General features: G+C 50.7%; 1 protein-coding gene across 1 annotated transcript in view; it reads right to left on the bottom strand.

The window, feature by feature from the left end:
* Nucleotides 1-22,747, bottom strand: part of CEP152 (centrosomal protein 152) — an 804,909-nt gene that overhangs the window by 502,172 nt on the left and 279,990 nt on the right. The window lies entirely within an intron of this gene.

Here is a 22,747-nt window from a genome sequence, read left to right as displayed (position 1 = left end):
ATACATTCAACAAAAAAACTCCTTTCATCAACAAATCTTGCTGTCTAAAAACCTGTACAAGCTAAACTGTATAGAATTGGAATATTGTCTCTGCTCAACAACTGTGGGCTGTTCATCTGTTCAAGCACACCTTAACAAGATGAACCAAGTTGAAGGTTTCCACTTACTTTTCAAAAGATAGGTTTTTTTGTGTGTAGCGTGGTTACAATGTCCTTTTCTCAAAATGATCTTGTTGGACTTGTTCTCTCTCCAGGGTCATCAACAAACTTTTTGCCTTAACCCTCCTGTTTTTGTAATCTGTTTTTGTTGGTTTCTGCGAGTCTGCACACTTTAACACTGCAAACCAATGCTAAAGTGATTGTGCTCTCTACTTTAAACATGGTGAAATTGACTTACACCCAATTGGCACCTTTAATTAACCTGAAAGTTCCCAGTAAAGTGGTACAACATGTAGGGCATGTAACTCAATTGCCACTAGTGGGTCTGCAGCCCTTGTTATTTCACCATCTTCAGCAGTCTTTAAAACATATCCCAGGCCTGCCATTGCAGCCTGTGCATGCAGTTTAAACGGTCTTTTCGACCAGACAAATAAACCTTTTGCCTGGCCTGAACCTTCCTTTCAAATACATATAAGTCACCCCTACGGTAGGCCCTAAGAAACCCAGAGGGCTGGTGCAGTGTATTTAAAAGGTTGGATATGTACGTTTTACATGCCCTGGTAGAGAAAAACTCTTATTTAATGTTTGACTACTGAAAGGCTTGTGCCTCCCATTGGATAACATTGGGGTCTCTCATTACATTTAATAAGTGATACCTTCCAAGTGGGAGCAGGTAGGAATATTTAGTTTGGTTTCTAAACAATTGTCATTTTAAAAACTCATTTAATTGTAAAGTTGGATTTAAGTCACAATTCTGAAAATGCCACTTTTGGAAAGTTGGCATTTTCTTGAGCTAACCATTTGGTGCCTGCAGCCTGGATTCTGGGTCACATGATTTGGTGTAGCTGGCAGTTGATCTTTGTGTATCGCTTAATGAAACTTTATCATATAGGCAGGATGGGCCATCTCGGACTTGATAGGTCGAGGAGCTGTCACCTACCACACTCTTGACACTAGTCTTTTATGCCCCCAGACAAGTTGGGGCCAGGGCAGGGAGGCCTGAAATTCCAGACACTTCGGGGGGAGGGAAGGACTGGGAGAGGTGATCTCCAGAACCTTCTCCTAGGTCAAAGCTGGCATCATATATAAATGTTGGACCCTCAGACTCAACTCTTCTGTGGGAGACTCAGTAGGACTGCTGAGCTGCCCTGCAAGAAGGACTGCTACTCTGTTGCCCTGCTGCCTGAGTGAACAGGATTGGGCCTGTGTTAGACCTGACACCCTTGGCGTGGTTTTCCCCCATCTTTTTGCCTCTGCCTCCTGTATTTTTGATGCTGTGCTGGATTTCGTTTTTGCTGGTTTAGATGCTTTGGACACTCTGCCACTGCTGTTCAGTGCCAGAGTGTAAGTGCTCCCTATGTAAATTGTCATATTGATTGGGTATACCTGATTGGCATATTTGTATCACCATCAAGTCCCTAGTAAAGTGCACTGTGTGTGCCAGGGCTGGTGATGACAGATGCTATAGTGGGCCTGCAGCACAGATTGCGCCACCCACATAAGTAGCCCTAAAATGGTGCCTCAGGCCTGCCAACGCAGTGCCTGTGTGCAGTCAGTGGACTGCCATGTCCGCCTGGCCAGTGTCCCCACTGGCTGGGCCAAACCCTTCCCTGTCTGTGCACATCAGTCACCCCTATGGAAGGCTCAAGGTACCTCCCTGGGCAGGGTGCAGTGTATGGGTAAGGTAGAGCATGTACTAGTGCAGGTAACATGCTCTGGTAGTGAGCAGCAGCCATTCTGTGTGCTCACTGCTGCAAGGTTATCTTGCTCCATAGATTAACATGGGGGAGGCTGGTCCCAATGGATACCAGCCTATCTTCCCATAGGAACAAGATGGGACATAAGTGATTGATATCCCTGAACTCAGAATTTAATAACATCTTTTAGGAAAGGTTGTTTTTAAATTCTGTGTTTGAGAATAGTACTTTTAGAAAGTGGCTGTTCTCTTGTCTAACCTTTCTGTGTGCCTGGGACTGTTTGTGGATTGACTGTCTGGTTTGAGGGTGACAGTGGCTGCAGAGCCCCCAGGAGGTTGTCTGAGTCAGCCCGTGGATGAAAGGCTGCATTTGCTGCCAAGGAAGTGGGAGGAGATAGCACCTGGGAGTGACTAGGGCTGTGCCTGCCTGACCACAATGCTGGCTCCACCTCCCGCTGGGCGACTGTCACCTCTGTCCCCGATACTGAAAGAAAGAAGGAAGCCAGGAAACCCCCAGTGCCCCAGCAACACCTGGTTTAGACTGGGCTCAGGGCCCACTTGCACAAAGACTTCAAAGAACTTCAAAGACTTTTTGGGGTATAAGAGAAGGACCCCTGACAACAGAAAATCAGATTCTACAATCAAGAGGAACCTCTGCTGGAAGAAGGACTGCTGGAGAACTGAAGGAAGATTGCCTTGCTGTGTGCTCTAAGGGCTGACCTGTTCTGCTGTTCAACTAAAAGCTGGGAAGAAGAAAGGGACTTTGCTGTGTGCTGTGACCCTGCCGGCTTGAACCAACAAGACTTTGCTGTGTGCTGTGTCTTCAACTTGAATCTCCAAGGGCCTGAGAAGAGCTGGCCTCCTGTTCCTGGAACCCAGGGTTAAAAGGTTCCTAAAGAATCCCCAAGACGCTGTGCAGATCGTGCTGTTTTGGGCTGGAGCGTGCTTGGTGATCAACTGCTGAGCGTAAGCAGGGATCGGTGTGCTCATCGGCACATTCTCAGCGAGGGTCGGAGGTCCGTGGTGCCTCCCCTCGTGAGTTCTGCTCTTGAGCGGTTGTGTGGCCGAGAGGGCGGTCTTGCCGCGACCCGCGCCCTCAAAAATCATCTGCCGCCTGTTCACCGCCGCTGCCCGGGGCCAGAAACCCCCTTTGAAGATTGCCGTCCTGATCGGAGCTGCGGGGCCGAAGATTGAAGCCGCCGCACTCCCATTGGTCGAAGGAGCCGAGCCCCCTCACTAACGCCGCGACGGGATTGGCCCGTGCGCCGTAGTGTCATCTCCGAGGTCGGGCGGTGGTTGGTTGTCCACAACGCGTCATCACAGGCCTGCCCCGGGAGCCGCACTGCCATTGGCTGACTCCCGGGTACTGGTGGAGGCTCGATCGAAGTGCCGCAACCTCATTGGTCCATCTGAAGGAGCCGTGTGTTCCGTGACGAAGCCGGGGAAGATTGACCCGACCTCGCCGAGGGAGCGCTGTGAGTGCCCCTGCCCCTGGCCTACCTGTCCCTGCTCCCCCGCTGCTCCTCGAGGATCTGAGAGCGGGCGGAGGGCGGCGGGGACAGGCCGGGGCTGGGAGCGAGTGTGCTCTGTTCGGCGCGGTGCGCCTGAAGCCATTCGGGGTGCGAGGCTGTGCGGATCAGCAGAGAGGAGTCTCCAGGAATACCGGTGAGGCGCATTTGCAGCGCTTGGGGCTCTTTTCTTCGAAGAGCTAATTATTGAGGGCGTAGTACGCTGGCAGTGATTTTACCACTCGTTTTGGGGACAAATGTGAGATAAGCCAGTAGCATTATTTTTGGATACTGACTTAAGAGACTTGAGACTGATTCTTATACAAGAACTTCCTGATAATAAGTGCAACCATAAAGATTAAGCGCAACCTTTCTTCAAAGAAGCAACCATTGTGTATTGTTGAGTTTTACTTGCTGCAATTAGATAAAGCTATATTTTTATAAACATACTTACCTGTGTGGTCTCAGTTTGTGGTGGATGGGGAGTCATTGTTTGTGTTAAGTGCAACTATTATACACCTTGCCTTGGGGATAAGCCTGCCTGCTCGCGCCAAGCTACCTAGAGGGGGAGCAGGGGTTATCTGCTGTGTGTATTCCGTCACCCTGACTAGAAGCAAGGGTCCCTACTTGGTCTAAGGTACTTACCTCTGTCAATTAGAGACCCCCAGATCTAACAACCTGCATTTTGAACCCAGGACCACCAGAGTGACTCCAAGGGCGGGTGTGCTGGCCTCCTGATTAGAGCCTCAGAAAAGGCTCCCAGCACCTGGACTCTATCTGCTGTGAGTCCTCTCCCCTAAGGGGTGCCACACCAGTCTTGAAACCTTGGTAATGGGTCAGAAGGAGCTTTGCCAGCTCAGCTGTGGACCTGTGAACAGAACCAACTCAGTGCCACGCATCTCCCCGCAGCCTCCTCCGAACCACCTCTGCGCAACGCATTCGCGACGCAGGACTTCACATCAAGGCAGGACACTGCATCTCAGCACTGGAGCTTTATAGAAACCGCCACTGCGGGACACATCCTCGACGTGAGATCTTGCAATGCTGTGCAACCAGGATTTAAGGCACTACGTTCAGCTGGCCTTACTTGGTCTCTGTATCCCTCCCGCACTCCATCGCAGTCAGCCTGAACTTGTGACTTTGTCCAGGTCCGGCTCAACTAGATTACCACAGTTGGCGCTCTTTGCCTTTAGGCACTATTGTCATTTAAACCTATAAAATTGCATACCTCTGGTTCTACTGATTGGATGTTTTGTTGTTTTGGCCTCAAATAATTTACTAAATTGTACTCTATTTTTCAGGTCTCGCCTATGCAGCGCGAATGCGCCGCATAGGAGGAGACCTTTAGAAATCGATTCCGTTTTTCAGGCAAAAACGTGCACACATTGCATTGCTTTGAATGGCAACGAGTGCACGTTTGGCAATTCCCTTGCGGGAGTGAGATTTGAAACCATCTGTCTGTAATTAACAGATGGTTCCTGCTCGCTCCCGCAAGGGAAACAGGCGCCCCCTCCTCTCTCCCCTCCCCCTGCTGCCTCCTTCTCTCCTCGTCCAACTTGCTTTTTTTTTCTTTCAGCGCGAGGCACGCATGCTTGTTTTTTTGTTTAAATCAGAATATGTGTGTGCTGTAGATTGCTTCTTGGAAACAAAGTAGACACTCAAATAGAGCGACTTTTTTGGGGAACCCCGTCGCCATGTAGGCTTAAAAACTCCGGAATGGTGCGCAGTTAATAGTTGATAAAAAGGCACTCGCGTGTTCAGATTTTGCGATACATTTTTTCGTTAAAAATAAAATATAAATGAAAAATGTGTACTGCCAGCTGTTTCGCTCGCTGCTAGTCTTTATCACCTCTGGAATTGCAGTGGGTTGAGTGGGGTAACAGTAGCCCCTGCTTTACCGAGGAGGGGGGTAACATTAGCACCAGCTTTACCGAGGAGGGGAAATCCAGCACTATTCACAGGTTCAAGTTTCGATACCTCGCTGGGTGGGTGATCACGTGTTAAACATAACCCCGCTACATTTTTAATGCATGAGTGAATCAAATAACGAACACCGAAAAATAAATAAGTGCATGAACCAGTGAACAAAGCAGTGTCTAAACGAAAACACACTTTGTGCTTCACGCACCCAGTTAGGGCTTCGGGGCGCTTTGGTGATCATGGTTAGAGCACCAGAGGGACCGATTTAGCATTTGGACACTTTAGTGATGGATGCTTTTTCAGGAACCCTTTTGAATTGCATGAAAGGCCCCTTTCCAGAAAGAGTATTCAGTTGGAGCAAAGTACACAATTTTAAATTGTTCAACTCTTCTGTGTACAAAAGTTTACTTATGTGCGTTTGCGTACAGGTTCATGTGCACGCGTGCAAAATTAAAATTGGAAATACAAGACATTTTATTTTGTGGCGCATGCTGAACCTGCTCATGAACATTATTACTTACGCTCAAGATGCCAATAGAGAGCTCTAAGAGAAATGATATGAAGTTTTCAAAACTGTTCCCAACATCGGCTCATTTGAATAAACCTTACTTGATGCACTTGGGGCAAGAGGCTAGATATCGTTGCTCCACCTGTGACCGAGGGTCGTTAAGGATTAGGGAAAAATGGGTGCAAATCATTTACTTAAATCTTGAGACTCAGAGTTGCAATGCTTTTCAAGACTCTCTATTGGACACTTCAAGATTCTATATGTAAATACGGTCAAGTGGTTGCCACTGTGAGAAGGTGGCCTGATATGCAGTGGTCACTATTCTAGTGCCCACTATGTATCAGTCCAGCAACCCTTATTGATGATTGGTTGTAAGTCAACCTTATAGACCAGCTATCCTAGTAGCATGGATACGAGCAGTCTAAGGCTAAAGACTCGAGAGGGCGTGTTAAGCCAGCTGTTTATCACACATATACCCCTTGAATACCCAGTGAAAGGACACCACACAAGTGTTATGAAAATAAACAGTTATTTATTAAAGATCACAACAGCCCTGTACTCTTTATGAGGACAGGGTACTAAGCACAAACCAAAACTCTTACAAAAATACTTAAGTTAGCACAGTATATACAAATGCCCGAGGGGCACGGAAAACCATATACTCTAAAAGTGGAATGTGAACTTCCTAGCAGGTAAGTAAAGTACTAATAGCTTTTGGAATCGCTAGGACTTGACTAGGGAATCGTTAGATTACGACTAGGAGGCCTAGGGGACTCGGGTGCAGTGTGTGCACTCTCACGCGAGATGCGGGACAAAAGTCTATGGTAGCTAGAAAATAGAAAGTTAGTGTTCTCGGGCGAACCCGACCTGGTAGGGAGAAAACGAAAGTAGATTCTGACCCTTGGATAGTGAGGCTATGCTGGGGCACCGAAATGCCGAAGTTACCTAGCCCAGGGGCTGCAGCTGCATAGGTCTGAAAAGACGTCGGGAATCCTCGTAGACGGACCAGGAGCCGGAAGAAAAGATGCTGGCCGGTGACCAGTGAAGAAAGTTCAGTCGGATCCAAGCCTGGATCTTGAAGATAGATGACACCTGAAAGCAGAGGGGACCAAGTTCGAGACTACTAGCCAGTAGTCAGTGGGCACCAGGAGGGCACCGGATGGTAGCCACCTCGACAAGGTGAGTGGGTGACGCTTGACTCGAAGATCTCACGGACCAGGAGGCGTTGTCGGCGACCAGGATGGAGGATCGAGCTGTCCCACGAAGATAGAAGCTGTCGGCGTCGCTGGACCCAGGATTGGGCAACAAAGCCTTGGCAAATTCAAGCCCACGCGGTGGACCTAAAATGGCGTCTGGAGTGGACCAGGAGGGTCCGGGGTGCCTCTCTTGAAAAAGGAAGCAAGGGCCAGCCTGGAGCAACCAGACCAGCAGAAGAGTTGTCGTCGGGCGTCGTTCAGAGGGCCACAAGCCAGCCGGCTAGTAGCCAAACAACGCGGTGCACAGCAAACAGCAGAAGGGCCCCACGCAGATCGTGGAGATGCAGGGGGGCTGATCTTGGGTGCTGGAGCTGCGCAGGGTCGGGGCTTCTCGGACCCCAAAGCACTCACCAGTGGAGGACACGGTGGGCTTGCAGTAAAGATGTCGTGCAGTCTTGGCGATCGTCGGTCCCTTGAGGTCTCGTCGCACTCACGGTTCTCAGCTTGGCTGTAGAGGTCAGAGGTGCCAGGGAAGCCGGGTCTCGTCGAGCTGGGTCGTCGGATTCGTGATGAAGGACTTGCAGCAGACCGCAGTGTTCTTTAGGATGGTGCCTGCGGATGCAGGGTGACTACTCCTTAGCCACAAGGGAGAATCTTGAAGAAGAAATCGTGAAGTCCTTTCGAAGAAAGTGGTATCTTGATTCCAAAGATGATCTAATTTTAACAGGGGGCCCGCTCCCATCTTTATACTAAAAAAGGGGGCTGACCCGGTGACTAGGTCCTGCCTATGGGTGGGACTAGGTGGGGGGTGGTTACACCCCTCCGCCATGCCGGACTTCCCCAGGCCAGGGGCTGGTGTGCCCCTGGAACTGGTTCAGACCGGCCTATGCGTAGTGAGCACCGGGGTGCCACTCAGCAGTCACCTTCCTGTAAAGCCCTGCCTACCCAGGATACACAAAACCATGTCTGGGACGGTGCTAGCACCGCCCCTGACAGGAAACCCTTTGTCCAGGCTCCCCTCGCTGGAAGGACTCCCAGCTGTAGGGGGTCAGACTCGTGTCTGTGGTGGCAGCATCCATTTTGTGGAGCTGAGGCTTCAGTTAACTTTAACCGGGGTTCACAGTTACATACATGTCGTGTCCCTCTAGAAGGGTGGAATGCTAACCCCGTCGCCAGAATTGGCGAGGGGTTAGTATTCCAATTCGTATGACACCTTACTCGACATGTTTTGATAAAGCAATACCAAAGATAGCATTTAACCGCGAGGATTATAATGCACTTAAGAGTATATGGTATGCGATATCATGGAACAGCTATTAGGACTTGATTCCGCAAGCTGCAGACAGGCTCAGCTCATGCCAGAGCACCATCTCACACGATTCCAAGCACTCTGCCTTCAGGATTGTCAAGGCCTGCCATAGGAGTGACTGATAGGAATCTGTGTGTCCATTTTAGGGTTAGGTATAGGTATACTACACCTACAGCAAAGGGTGATTACACGACTTTGCCCCAGCTGTCATGCAGCCAGTTGTGTCAAATTTAGGATGCCAGCCAGGGGTGGCACAATACGTGCTGCAGCCCCTGGCAGCCCTGGGTACACCTATGCCCTGAGTTACAGGGTCTGATAAGGTGGCCCAGTACCAATTGGTAGATGCACCTAGGGTACATGAGGTAATTTAGAAAGAGAACAGCCAGGCTGTGGGTCTGATTGGCAGGCCCACAGCCAGAGAAAGTCGTAAACCAGTGAAACAAAAGCAAAAAATCTGGGTGATCATAGGATTGCAGACCCTACTCTCCTACATGACCCCCCCCCAAACTTTGGGACAATAAGCTAACCTTGACCAGGTGAGTCTTCTTGTTCTAAGTGGAAATATCTGGAGAGCCCATCGGCATTGCCATGATCAGTACCAGGTCTATGTTCCACTGTAAAGTCCATCCCCTGTAGGGAAATGGACCACCTAAGCAGTTTGGGGTTTTCACCCTTCATCTGATTTAGCCACAAGAGGGGCTTATGGTCGGTCTGAATCTTGAAGTGAGTGCCAAACAAGTATGGCCTCAGCTTCTTCAGGGCCCAAACCACAGCAAAGGCCTCCCTCTCAATAGCTGACCAATTCTTCTCTCTGGGGGTCAGCCTTCTGCTTATAAAAGCAATGGGCTGATCCTGACCATCAAAATTCAGTTGAGAAAGAACAGCTCCCACACCCAACTCAGAAGCATCTGTTTGGACAATGAATGGTTTGGAGTAGTCTGGACTCTTAAGGATAGGTGCTGTGCACATGGCCTGCTTTAGGTCATCGAATGCTTTTTGACAGCCTGCTGTCCACTGAACCTTTTTTGGCATTTTCTTACTTGTCAGTTCATTTAATGGTGTCACAATGGAACCATAGTTCCTGACAAACTTTCTGTAGTATCCAGTCAGGCCCAAGAAAGCTCGAACCTGAGTCTGGGTGGTTGGAGGAGCCCAGTCCCTGATTGACTGTATTTTGCTCTCCAGTGGCTGAACCTGGCCTCCACCTACAAGGTGGCCCAGGTATACAACCTGTGTCTGCCCTATCTGGCACTTGGTGGCCTTGATAGTGAGGCCTGCTGCTTGCAGAGCCTCTAACACTTTCCTCAGGTGGACCAGGTGATCCTCCCAGGTGGAGCTAAAGACAGCAATATCATCTAGATATGCTGCACAGAAGTCATCCAGCCCAGTAAGGACTTGATTCACCAACCTTTGGAAGGTGGCAGGTGCATTTTTCAGACCAAAGGGCATTACCACAAATTGATAATGCCCACCAGGGGTTGAAAATGCTGTTTTGGGCTTGGCATCCTCAGCTAACCTGATTTGCCAATACCCAGCTGTTAAGTCAAATGTACTTAAGTAGTTGGCAGAAGCCAATCTATCTATAAGTTCATCTGCCCTTGGTATTGGATGGGCATCAGTCTTAGTGACTGCATTGAGACCCCTGTAGTCTACGCAAAACCTCATCTCTCTCTTACCATCTTGGGTGTGAGGCTTTGGCACTAGAACTACTGGACTAGCCCAAGGGCTATCTGAGGGTTCAATGACTCCCAATTCCAACATTTTCTGCACTTCAGTTTTTATGCAGTCTCTAACATGATCAGGCTGCCTGTAGATTTTACTCTTGACTGGCAGGCTGTCACCAGTGTCAACCTCATGGGTACACCAATTGGTCTGACTGGGTGTCAGAGAGAACATATGTCTGAAAGACTGAAGAACCTGTTTACAGTCTTTCTGCTGATGTTCAGAGAGGCTGCCACAAAAGACAACACCATCTACTGACCCATCATCAGGATTCTGAGTGAGCAGGTCTGGGAGAGGGTCACTCTCTTCCTCCTGTCCCTCATCTATGGCCATGAGCAAGCTCATGTCCTTCCTGTCGACATATGCTTTGAGCCTGTTGACATGGAGTACCCTGTGGGGACTCCTGGGAGTTCCAAGGTCCACCAGGTAGGTGACCTCTCCCTTTTGCTCAAGGATTGTGTGGGGCCCAGACCATTTGTCTTTGAGTGCTGCTGGGGCCACTGGCTCCAGCACCCACACCTTCTGTCCAGGCTGATAAACAGTCAGGACAGCCTTTTGGTCATGCCAAGCTTTTTGAAGTTCTTGACTGGCCTTAAGGTTTTCTGATGCCTTCTCCATATACTCAGCCATCCTGGAGCGGAGACCAAGTACATAGTCCATTATGTTGGTTGCAGGCTTTTTGAGAGGTCTCTCCCATCCTTCCTTCACCAAACACAAGGGGCCTCTCACAGGATGCCCATACAAAAGTTCAAAAGGGCTGTAGCCAACCCCCTTTTGTGGGACCTCTCTGTAAGCAAACAGAAGGCAGGGCATCAGGACATCCCATCTACGCCTGAGTGTTTCAGGTAGTCCATGAATCATCCCTTTTAGGGTCCTGTTGAACCTTTCAACAAGCCCATTGCATTGTGGGTGATAGGGTGTAGTGAATTTGTAATTGACACCACACTCCTTCCACATAGCAGTTAAATAGCTTGACATGAAGTTTGCACCTCTGTCAGAGACAACCTCCTTAGGGAAGCCCACTCTGGAGAACACTCCAACTAGGGCCCTTGCCACCACAGGAGCTGTGGTGGTCCTAAGTGGAATAGCTTCAGGATACCTGGTGGCATGATCCACTACCACCAGTATAAACTTGTGCCCTGATGCTGTCTGGGGTTCCATTGGACCAACAATGTCAATCCCCACTCTTTCAAAGGGCACCCCCACCACAGGCATTGGTATAAGGGGGGCCTTTGTTGTGCCACCTGACTTACCACTGGCTTGGCAAGTGACACAGGAGCGACAAAACTCCTTGGTATCCTCATTCATGTGAGGCCAGTGAAAGTGTGAGACAAGCCTGTCCCAAGTCTTTGTCTGGCCTAAGTGTCCTGCCAAGGGAATCTCATGGGCCAAGGTAAGTAGGAAACCTCTCTGAGACAAGGGTACAACCAGCCTCCTGGTCATGCCAGGCTTGGGGTCTCTTGACTCAGTGTACAGGAGTCCATCTTCCCAGTATACCTTGTGGGTACCTGTGGCGTTCCCAGCAGCCTCAGCAGCAGCCTGCTGTCTGAGGGGTTCAAGAGAAGGGCAGCCTAACTGGTCCTTCCCCAGGTCTTCCCTTGAGGGTCCCCCTGAACCCAAGAATTCAACTTGATCAAGTTCAAACTCTCTAGGCTCAGTTTCCCTCAATTCCTGCAGGTCAGCCTCCTCTGAGACTTGATCCACAACCTGGGGCAAGGGGGAAGGCACAGCCTTAACCCTACTGCTCTTTTTCTTGGAAGGTGTCTGGTCCATTGTTCCAGGATCCAGCACCTGTTCAGTGGGGCATCTTCTGGCCTGTGACCTAGTCACAGCAAACACATGTGCTGGCAAACCTAACATTTCCAGATGAGTCCTCTGCTCCACTTCTGACCATTGTGATGACTCCAAATCATTGCCCAACAAACAATCCACTGGGAGGTCTGAACTAACTACAACCTTCTTTTGGCCAGTTACCCCTCCCCAGGAGAAAGCTACAATTGCCATACTATGATTGGTAGTGACATTGCTTGCATTGGTCACCAGGAATTCTGTACCTGGCATGATCTGTCCAGGGTCCACAAAGCTAGGTGTCACCATTGTGACACTGGCACAAGTGTCCCTATAGGCCTGAGCCATTTTTCCATTAATAAAAGGTGTCTGTCTGTATTTGCCCAAAGTATTGGGACTTATGTCAGGGGACATATCCATATCCCCTGTACTGACAAGGACAGCCTGAGTGAGGGTGCCAACTAAGTTGTCACTCCCCTCAGAACCCAGGGTTAACCCTACTAAACCCTTGGGAGGTGCACTACCACTGCTGGCTGTACTAGGGGGCACAGGTGCCTTAGGGGCTGCAGTGGCAGGAGTCTGCCCTCCTCCTTTCTTGGTGCACTCACTAAACCAGTGAGTTTTACTTTTGCAGTATTGGCACCACCTTTTAGATTGGCCTTCTTTCTTCTTTTGGGGAGCCTGACCCCCACCCTCTTTGGGTTGTTGGGGACCTGTCGAAGACTTCTGGTCATTTTGTTCCCCTTTCGAATCCTTACCCTTCTGGTCTGCTTTCTTCTGACCACCTTGATTCTGGCCCTGGTTCTGTTTAACTCTTGTTCTAACCCATCTGTCTGCCTTCTTTCCCAATTCTTGGGGAGAGGTCAGATCTGAGTCAACAAGATGCTGATGCAACAACTGGTTCTGACAATTGTTTAAAATTTGCTCTCTCATCATCAAATTGTACAATCCTTTATAATCAGTAACCTTACTGCCCAGCAACCAGCCCTCAAAAGCCTTAGTGGCACAATCTACAAAGTCAGCCCAATCTTGAGACTGAGTTTTCTGGGTATCCCTGAACAGCACCCTGTACTGCTCAGTGGTTAGGCCAAACCCATCAACCAGTGCATTTTTCAAGACTTGGTAATCATTAGCATCCTCCACCCTTGTGGTGAGGAGCTTGTCTCTTCCTTTACCCTCAAAGGAGAGCCACAAGATAGCTGCCCACTGACTTGGGGGAACACCTTGCACAGTGCAGGCCCTCTCCAAAGCAGTAATCCATTTGTGGATGTCATCCCCTTGTTTAAAGGGGGGCACTATCTTACCAAGGTGTTTTGTATCAAAACTCCTTTCCCTATTGCTAGGTACTATGCTGCCACCAGTGGGGACTGTCCCACTCAATTGTTGCTCTCTAGCAAAGGCAAGCCTCTCTTTGGCCAGGGCAAGTTCTTCCCTTTCAATCCTCAGATTGGCTGCCTTTTCCTTAGCTTCATACATTCTCCTCTGGGGAGATGTCATTCCCCTTTGAGAGGAACGTTGAGAGCCATTGGTATGAAGGGATCTGATAGAGCCTCTTGATAGAGATCTATCTCGTCCATTCCCAATGTTAAGCTGACCTGAGAGTGGCCCCAAGGGTCCCCGAGTGCCCATCTCATGTCTGCTTAAGTTGGACCTGGTTAGTCTGCTGACTTCTACCTGTTCCTTTTCTGCCTCATCCCCTGATACCAAATCATCATCCTCATCATCAGCATCATCTGCTTCCTGAAGAGGATGGTCCTGGGCATCAAAGGGACCCTGTAAGGAGGGCATGTTGCCATCTGAATTAGAAGGGTCTGGGTTACCAGCCCTCCTTGCATCATGAGTCTCTAAGAGACCAATCAGAAAGGCAGTTGTGGGGTTAGACCCCTGCTTAATCTTCCTAGAGGTACACACTTGTCGTAACTCATGGAAGCTAAGCGCAGTATATCTTGAAGGGATGACCTGTGGAGGGTCAACTGACACAAGGGGAACCTCAGTGTTTCCTCCTTTGTCCGACATACTGTTTCTAGTGTGGTGTAAGTGATGCACCTACCTACACTATGTGTTACCTACTGGTCCCTTGCTAGAGTTGCAGCCAAGGTGTGCTACGCCTTGAGGAGCTACAACAGCTGGTTCAGTAGAACTCAGAGTATTCTAAGCTTTAGTTATATGTACCTAACAGTACTTATGTGATCTTTCAACAAGATATTCTTAGGATACGTGTGGTAAAACAACAGCAAGCTCAAATCCCAACCGCTGCTCACCAATGTGAGAAGGTGGCCTGATATGCAGTGGTCACTATTCTAGTGCCCACTATGTATCAGTCCAGCAACCCTTATTGATGATTGGTTGTAAGTCAACCTTATAGACCAGCTATCCTAGTAGCATGGATACGAGCAGTCTAAGGCTAAAGACTCGAGAGGGCGTGTTAAGCCAGCTGTTTATCACACATATACCCCTTGAATACCCAGTGAAAGGACACCACACAAGTGTTATGAAAATAAACAGTTATTTATTAAAGATCACAACAGCCCTGTACTCTTTATGAGGACAGGGTACTAAGCACAAACCAAAACTCTTACAAAAATACTTAAGTTAGCACAGTATATACAAATGCCCGAGGGGCACGGAAAACCATATACTCTAAAAGTGGAATGTGAACTTCCTAGCAGGTAAGTAAAGTACTAATAGCTTTTGGAATCGCTAGGACTTGACTAGGGAATCGTTAGATTACGACTAGGAGGCCTAGGGGACTCGGGTGCAGTGTGTGCACTCTCACGCGAGATGCGGGACAAAAGTCTATGGTAGCTAGAAAATAGAAAGTTAGTGTTCTCGGGCGAACCCGACCTGGTAGGGAGAAAACGAAAGTAGATTCTGACCCTTGGATAGTGAGGCTATGCTGGGGCACCGAAATGCCGAAGTTACCTAGCCCAGGGGCTGCAGCTGCATAGGTCTGAAAAGACGTCGGGAATCCTCGTAGACGGACCAGGAGCCGGAAGAAAAGATGCTGGCCGGTGACCAGTGAAGAAAGTTCAGTCGGATCCAAGCCTGGATCTTGAAGATAGATGACACCTGAAAGCAGAGGGGACCAAGTTCGAGACTACTAGCCAGTAGTCAGTGGGCACCAGGAGGGCACCGGATGGTAGCCACCTCGACAAGGTGAGTGGGTGACGCTTGACTCGAAGATCTCACGGACCAGGAGGCGTTGTCGGCGACCAGGATGGAGGATCGAGCTGTCCCACGAAGATAGAAGCTGTCGGCGTCGCTGGACCCAGGATTGGGCAACAAAGCCTTGGCAAATTCAAGCCCACGCGGTGGACCTAAAATGGCGTCTGGAGTGGACCAGGAGGGTCCGGGGTGCCTCTCTTGAAAAAGGAAGCAAGGGCCAGCCTGGAGCAACCAGACCAGCAGAAGAGTTGTCGTCGGGCGTCGTTCAGAGGGCCACAAGCCAGCCGGCTAGTAGCCAAACAACGCGGTGCACAGCAAACAGCAGAAGGGCCCCACGCAGATCGTGGAGATGCAGGGGGGCTGATCTTGGGTGCTGGAGCTGCGCAGGGTCGGGGCTTCTCGGACCCCAAAGCACTCACCAGTGGAGGACACGGTGGGCTTGCAGTAAAGATGTCGTGCAGTCTTGGCGATCGTCGGTCCCTTGAGGTCTCGTCGCACTCACGGTTCTCAGCTTGGCTGTAGAGGTCAGAGGTGCCAGGGAAGCCGGGTCTCGTCGAGCTGGGTCGTCGGATTCGTGATGAAGGACTTGCAGCAGACCGCAGTGTTCTTTAGGATGGTGCCTGCGGATGCAGGGTGACTACTCCTTAGCCACAAGGGAGAATCTTGAAGAAGAAATCGTGAAGTCCTTTCGAAGAAAGTGGTATCTTGATTCCAAAGATGATCTAATTTTAACAGGGGGCCCGCTCCCATCTTTATACTAAAAAAGGGGGCTGACCCGGTGACTAGGTCCTGCCTATGGGTGGGACTAGGTGGGGGGTGGTTACACCCCTCCGCCATGCCGGACTTCCCCAGGCCAGGGGCTGGTGTGCCCCTGGAACTGGTTCAGACCGGCCTATGCGTAGTGAGCACCGGGGTGCCACTCAGCAGTCACCTTCCTGTAAAGCCCTGCCTACCCAGGATACACAAAACCATGTCTGGGACGGTGCTAGCACCGCCCCTGACAGGAAACCCTTTGTCCAGGCTCCCCTCGCTGGAAGGACTCCCAGCTGTAGGGGGTCAGACTCGTGTCTGTGGTGGCAGCATCCATTTTGTGGAGCTGAGGCTTCAGTTAACTTTAACCGGGGTTCACAGTTACATACATGTCGTGTCCCTCTAGAAGGGTGGAATGCTAACCCCGTCGCCAGAATTGGCGAGGGGTTAGTATTCCAATTCGTATGACACCTTACTCGACATGTTTTGATAAAGCAATACCAAAGATAGCATTTAACCGCGAGGATTATAATGCACTTAAGAGTATATGGTATGCGATATCATGGAACAGCTATTAGGACTTGATTCCGCAAGCTGCAGACAGGCTCAGCTCATGCCAGAGCACCATCTCACACGATTCCAAGCACTCTGCCTTCAGGATTGTCAAGGCCTGCCATAGGAGTGACTGATAGGAATCTGTGTGTCCATTTTAGGGTTAGGTATAGGTATACTACACCTACAGCAAAGGGTGATTACACGACTTTGCCCCAGCTGTCATGCAGCCAGTTGTGTCAAATTTAGGATGCCAGCCAGGGGTGGCACAATACGTGCTGCAGCCCCTGGCAGCCCTGGGTACACCTATGCCCTGAGTTACAGGGTCTGATAAGGTGGCCCAGTACCAATTGGTAGATGCACCTAGGGTACATGAGGTAATTTAGAAAGAGAACAGCCAGGCTGTGGGTCTGATTGGCAGGCCCACAGCCAGAGAAAGTCGTAAACCAGTGAAACAAAAGCAAAAAATCTGGGTGATCATAGGATTGCAGACCCTACTCTCCTACAGCCACTATCCCTGCCAACCTAGTATTTTGTTCAGCTGCGCAAACTATGCACAAGTACCGTGCAAGCATTGGCATAGCCAATAGGTCTCGCCTTTGGGACCTTATAAGTGTTTAGTTATGCTGCACAATATCCTGGGTGCAACAACATTAACTGTTGCATGGCTAAACAGTTATAAGGTCCCAAAGGCGAGACTTATTGGCTATGCCAATGCTTGTCTAAATTGGTGTGGGACTTTTTTGGTGTTCTGTTTTCACTTTATTACTGTTTGAAGTGCTACATAAATGCTTTAAACATTGCCTTTAGGTTAAGCCTGACTGCTATGTGCCAAGCTACCAGAGGCTTAAGCAAAGGTTAATTTGGGGTTCTGTCTCTTTACCCTGACAGGAATTGTAGTTGCTGCTTGTGTATGATTACACCCCCCCTCAACCAGTAGGAAAAAGCTACTTACCAGTATGCATCTGTTCTTGGCATGTCGAGCTGCAGAGTTGCACACAGTGCACACTGTGCATAGATCGCCACCTAGTGTTGGGCCCGGATATTTGCAGTTTGTTGTTGTCCTGAAAAGTTCTTTGGAAGTGACGAGATAGGTGGCTCCTCCTTTGGACCACATTGCGCATGGGCATCGGCTCCATCCTCAGATTGTTTTTCGCCATTAGGGAAATGATGGAGCTTTGCAGAAATGGAAGGATGCCCATGTAATTTGCATCTAATTAAGACAATACTGGAATGACAAGGGTAGCCCGGTAGGCGGGTGGGTGTGTGCAACTCTGCAACTCTACATGCCAAGAACAGATGCATACTGGTAAGTAGCATTTTCCGTTCGAGGCATATGAGCTGCAGATTACACACTGTGCATAGATTGTATAGCAGTACCCATCCCTAGCGGCGACCACCCCTATCTGTTGCAGTAGTTTGGAATAATGTTTTGAGAACAGCCTGGCCCACAATAGCTTGTTGCTTGGTTTGCACATCTACACAATAGTGTTTTGGGAATGTGTGCGGTGTAGACCATGTTCCCTAAAAATGCCATTGAAGCCCCTATTTTTCTTGTAGAGTGGGCTTTAGGAGGAACAGATAACGTACGTTTAGTTTTGTGGTAACAAATCTGTATGCATTTGATAATCCATCTGGCTATCCCAGATTTTGAAATGGGATTACATTTGTGTGGTGGTGAGAACGACACAAAAAGTTGTTTTGTCTTACGAAAGGGTTGTGTCCTCTCTAAGTAGTATAGCAATGCTCTTTTGACATCTAATGTGTGAATAGCCCTTTCTGGTACTGTCTGTGGTTGCGAGAAGAAAACGGGCAGTTCCACAGATTGATTGAGATGGAAGGGAGAAATGACTTTGAGTAAGAATTTTGGATTGGTACACAGAACTACCTTATTTTAATGCATTTGCAAAAAGGGTTCTTGAATGGTTAGTGCTTGTAGTTCACTAACTCTACGCAGAGAGGTTATAGCTACTAGGAACGCAACTTTCCATGTCAAAAATTGTAGTTCACATTTGTGTAAGTGTTCAAAGGGAGGCCCCATTAACCGTTTGAGAACAACGAACAAGTTACTTACCTTCGGTAACGATATATCTGTAAGAAACATTAGTTAGTATTAGATTCCTTACCTTAGAATATCCCCAGGCGTCAGTCGGGATCCGGAAACTTTTGCGTAGCAGTACCCCTGCGTGTCGGTAGGCGTCGTCTGCAGGCGTCCCCTGCGGCTCCGCGTCCGTCGTTGGCGTCGTGCGCCGTGATGTCGCTGGAGTATATAGACGCCGCCTCCGCGCGCTGACGTCAGTTCTTTGCACACAGCTTTTCCGCGCCAGAACACGCAGAGCCATGTGAAAACCAACACTGGTACCATTTGAAACTAGGGCCCTGAAAGGGATGTCCTTAACCCTAGGTATCAGTTCGCAGAACGGGGAGGTTGGGTGGGTCGGTAAGGAATCTAATACTAACTAATGTTTCTTACAGATATATCGTTACCGAAGGTAAGTAACTTGTTCATCTGAAAGAAACACGTTAGTATTAGAACTCACTCCCCGCTTACCTTTGCCTTACCCAGAACCACCTAGCATTCAGAAAGCAACTTAAAACGTGGATATTTGACAAATAATCCTCCTCCCCTTCCTAAGCGCCTTGAAACCCTCTGGGTATGTAGTGCGCTATATAAATTCTATGACTTGACTTGACTTGACTTACCTTAGAATAGATACCCCAGCAATACCAACCACGGTGGAGGGTCTGCGAACCAATACATTCCTACACCAGAAAGTCCTGGAGGACAGAACGGCCAAAGAAGCCATCCCTCCGGACTTGACTGTCCAGGCAGTAGTGCCTCGCAAAGGTGTGCAGCGAGGCCCACGTAGCCGCCTGGCAAATGTCCTGCAAGGGGACTCCCCGGCCCAGGGCAGTAGTAGCCGCCGTGGCCCGAGTGGAATGGGCCCTCAGCCCAACAGGAGGCTCCTTCCGAGCCAAAGAGTAGCACGCTTTGATGCACAGAACGACCCACCGAGAGATGGTCCGTTTATGTACCGCCCGTCCCTTCTTCGCACCCACGTAGCCAACAAACAATTGGTCATCCACCCGGAACTGGCGTGTGCGATCCATATAAAATGAAAGCGAACGTTTTGGGTCCAGACGATGGAGCCGCTCTTCATCCTTTGAAGGATGCGGAGGCGGGAAGAAGGAAGGGAGGGTGATGGACTGCCCGATGTGAAAAGCAGAGACCACTTTGGGCAGGAAAGAAGGTCTAGTTCTCAGAACCACCTTATCTGGATGAATGGACATGAAAGGAGGTTTGACAGAAAGAGCCTGGAGCTCGCTCACCCTCCTGGCAGAGGTGATGGCAACCAGGAAGGCCGTCTTTAGAGTCAGGAGACGGAGAGGACAAGAATGAAGTGGCTCAAAGGGAGCACACATCAAGAATGTTAGAACCAGGTTCAAGTCCCACTGAGGCATCACAAACGGAACAGGTGGATACATGTGTGTGATGCCCTTCAAGAATCTCGTTACAATGGGGGACTTGAACAAAGAAGGCTGATCAGGAAGCCTCAAGAAGGCTGAAAGGGCAGAAAGGTAGCCCTTGATAGTGCCCAGAGCAGAGCCCTGCTGGGCAAGAGAAAGAAGGAAGAGAAGAACCTCAGAAAGAGGGGCAGAGAGAGGATCCACAGCCTTTGCTGTGCACCATGCCACAAACTTGTTCCACCGACAGGCGTATACCGATTTCGTGGAGGAACGCCTGGCTGCCAGAATCACATCACAAACTTCAGGAGGCAAGTCAAATGGCCTCAACTGCCACCGCTCAATCTCCACGCATGGAGGTGGAGGCTGGACAGGTTCGGGTGGAGAACCGTCCCCTGTTGCTGCGACAGAAGGTCCTCCTGAAGGGGCAGCCGGATCGGGGGACCGACTGACATGCTGAGTACTCGGGATACCAGTACCTTCGAGCCCAGTCCGGAGCCACAAGGATGACTTGGGCCCGGTCGCGCCTGATCTTCTTCAGCACTCTGGGCAGAAGTGGTATAGGCGGAAAGGCGTATAACAGACCGCAACTCCACTTGCGCCGAAAGGCGTCGCCGTGTGAGTGCCGTCTTGGAAACTCCAACGCGCAGAACTGATGACATTGCGCGTTCTCTTCTGTGGCGAATAGATCTATCCAAGGCTCTCCCCATTGCCGAAAGAGGCCTTGCGCCACGTCCGACTTCAGACGCCATTCGTGATCCATCGAGCACCGACGGCTGAGTTTGTCCGCCCTGGCGTTCAGAGAACCTGCCAGGTGTTGAACCGTCAGAGTCACGCCCTGACGTTCCAGCCATTGCCAGAGGCGCAGAGCCTCCTGGCAGAGGGTCCACGACCCCACCCCGCCCTGTTTGTTGCAGTACCACATGGCGGTGGTGTTGTCCGTGAACACCTGCACTACACTCCCGTTGACAAAGGGGAGGAACGCTTTCAGTGCCAAACGGATCGCCCGCAGCTCCAGCAAGTTTATATGGAGCCGGGACTCCGCCGGAGACCAGATGCCTCTGATCTCTGCCTCTCCCAAGTGGCCTCCCCAGCCCTGGAGGGACGCGTCCGTCACAACAACGTGCTCTGGTTGGGGAAGGGAGAGGGATCTGCCTCTGACCCAATCACGGTCCGTAAGCCACCACTGCAGTTGTCTTGCAGTGCCCTCTGAGATCAAGACATGGTCGGACAGGTTGCCCTGATGCTGGGCCCACTGAAACTTCAGGTCCCACTGCAGAGCCCGCATCCGCCACCGGGCGTGATGCACCAGAAGGATGCAGGAAGCCATCAGTCCCAGCAGCCGCAGCGTCAACCTGACCGAAACCCGGGATAACGGCTGAAAGATGGGAATCAAAGCCTGTGTATCCTGGACTCGCCGTTCCGGAGGATAGACCCGAAACTGCGCCGAGTCGAGAACCGCTCCGATGAAAAGGAGCTTTTGAGAGCGACACAGGTGTGATTTCGGCACATTGATGGAGAACCCCAGTTCGTGCAGGAGGTCTGCCGTCATCTGAAGGTGGTGGACGACTGTCTGGGGCGAGCCCGCCTTCAACAACCAGTCGTCTAGATAGGGGAAGACTGAAACCCCCAATCTGCGCAGATGAGCTGCGACCACCGCCATCACCTTGGTGAACACCCGTGGGGCGCTGGTAAGGCCAAAGGGGAGCACGATAAACTGAAAATGCTCGAGGCCTACCGTGAACCGCAGGTAACGCCGGTGGGCCGGCAGGACGGGGATGTGAAAATACGCATCCTGCAAGTCCAACGCTACCATCCAGTCTTGCGGGTCTAGAGCAGCCAAGACCTGAGCTAAAGTCAACATCTTGAACTTCTCCTTCCGGAGGAAGCCGTTGACGTTCCTTAGATCCAAGATAGGACGTAGGCCCCCTTTGTCCTTCTTGGGTACCAGAAAGTGGTGGGAATAGCAACCACGTCCTACTTCTGGCCCAGGAACGCGCTCAATGGCCCCCTTGGCCAAGAGGGCCGTAACTTCCTCCCTCAGAAGTGCCAAGTGGTCCCCCGACACACGGTGGTTCTGCGGTGGCATGGCTGGAGGAGTTGTCTCGAAGGGGAGGGAGTAGCCCCTTCGGACGAGCTGCAGCACCCACCTGTCCGATGTTATTGTGCGCCAGTGGGAGAGGTGATGGCGAACCCTGCCTCCCACCGGTGTCACATGGGCCTGAAAGCTCGGACTAGGAGGATTTAGTGGCAGATGCTGCGGGGGGAGGTGTGGCCTGACCTCGCCGCTGTCCCCGACCGCCACCACGGCAGTTTCCACGGCCGCCACCGCGTTGATAAGTCTGTTGCGGCGCGTGGCTGGCAGCACGTGTGGGACCGCCCCTTCCTTGGCCACGAAAGGAGCGAAACGAACCAGTTTGCTGGCGCTGGGTCGAGAGACCTAAGGACTTGGCCGTGACCCTGGAGTCCTTGAAGCGCTCCAGCGCGTGGTCCGCTTTGTCGCCAAACAGGCGACTGCCATCAAACGGCATGTCCATCAAAGCATTCTGGACATCTGCCGAGAAGTTGGCGGATCTCAGCCAGGCGTGGCGACGAATCGCCACCGTCGTGGACATCGCTCTGCCCAGCGAGTCAGTCGTATCAAGACCACACCTGATGGAATATCTTGCTGCGTCTCGGCCTTCAATCATAGCCTTGCCGAGCTTAGCCCGTACCTCCGGGGGGCATTCAGGCAGCAGGTCCGCGACCGTGTCCCACAGAGAGTGGGTGTAACGGCCCAAGAGGCACGCGGTGTTGCAAGACCGCAGTCCCAGACTCAGGGACGAAAAGACCTTTTTGCCATACTGGTCGTACCTTTTTGATTCCCTGTCGGGCGGGTCGACGGGAATGCGGTCTGGGAGGTGGAGGCCTGGATCACCAGACTCTCAGGGGTGGGGTGGGTGGATAGAAACTTGGGGTCGTCCGCACACGGACGGAGGCGTCTGGCCACGTTCCTATCAACAGGCGAACC

This window comes from Lissotriton vulgaris, chromosome 2_1 (genome assembly GCF_964263255.1).
Source record: "Lissotriton vulgaris chromosome 2_1, aLisVul1.2, whole genome shotgun sequence".
Taxonomy (NCBI): Eukaryota; Metazoa; Chordata; class Amphibia; order Caudata; family Salamandridae; genus Lissotriton; species Lissotriton vulgaris.
Note: the sequence above shows the minus strand (reverse complement) of the source record. Positions and strands in the feature narration are given on the sequence as shown.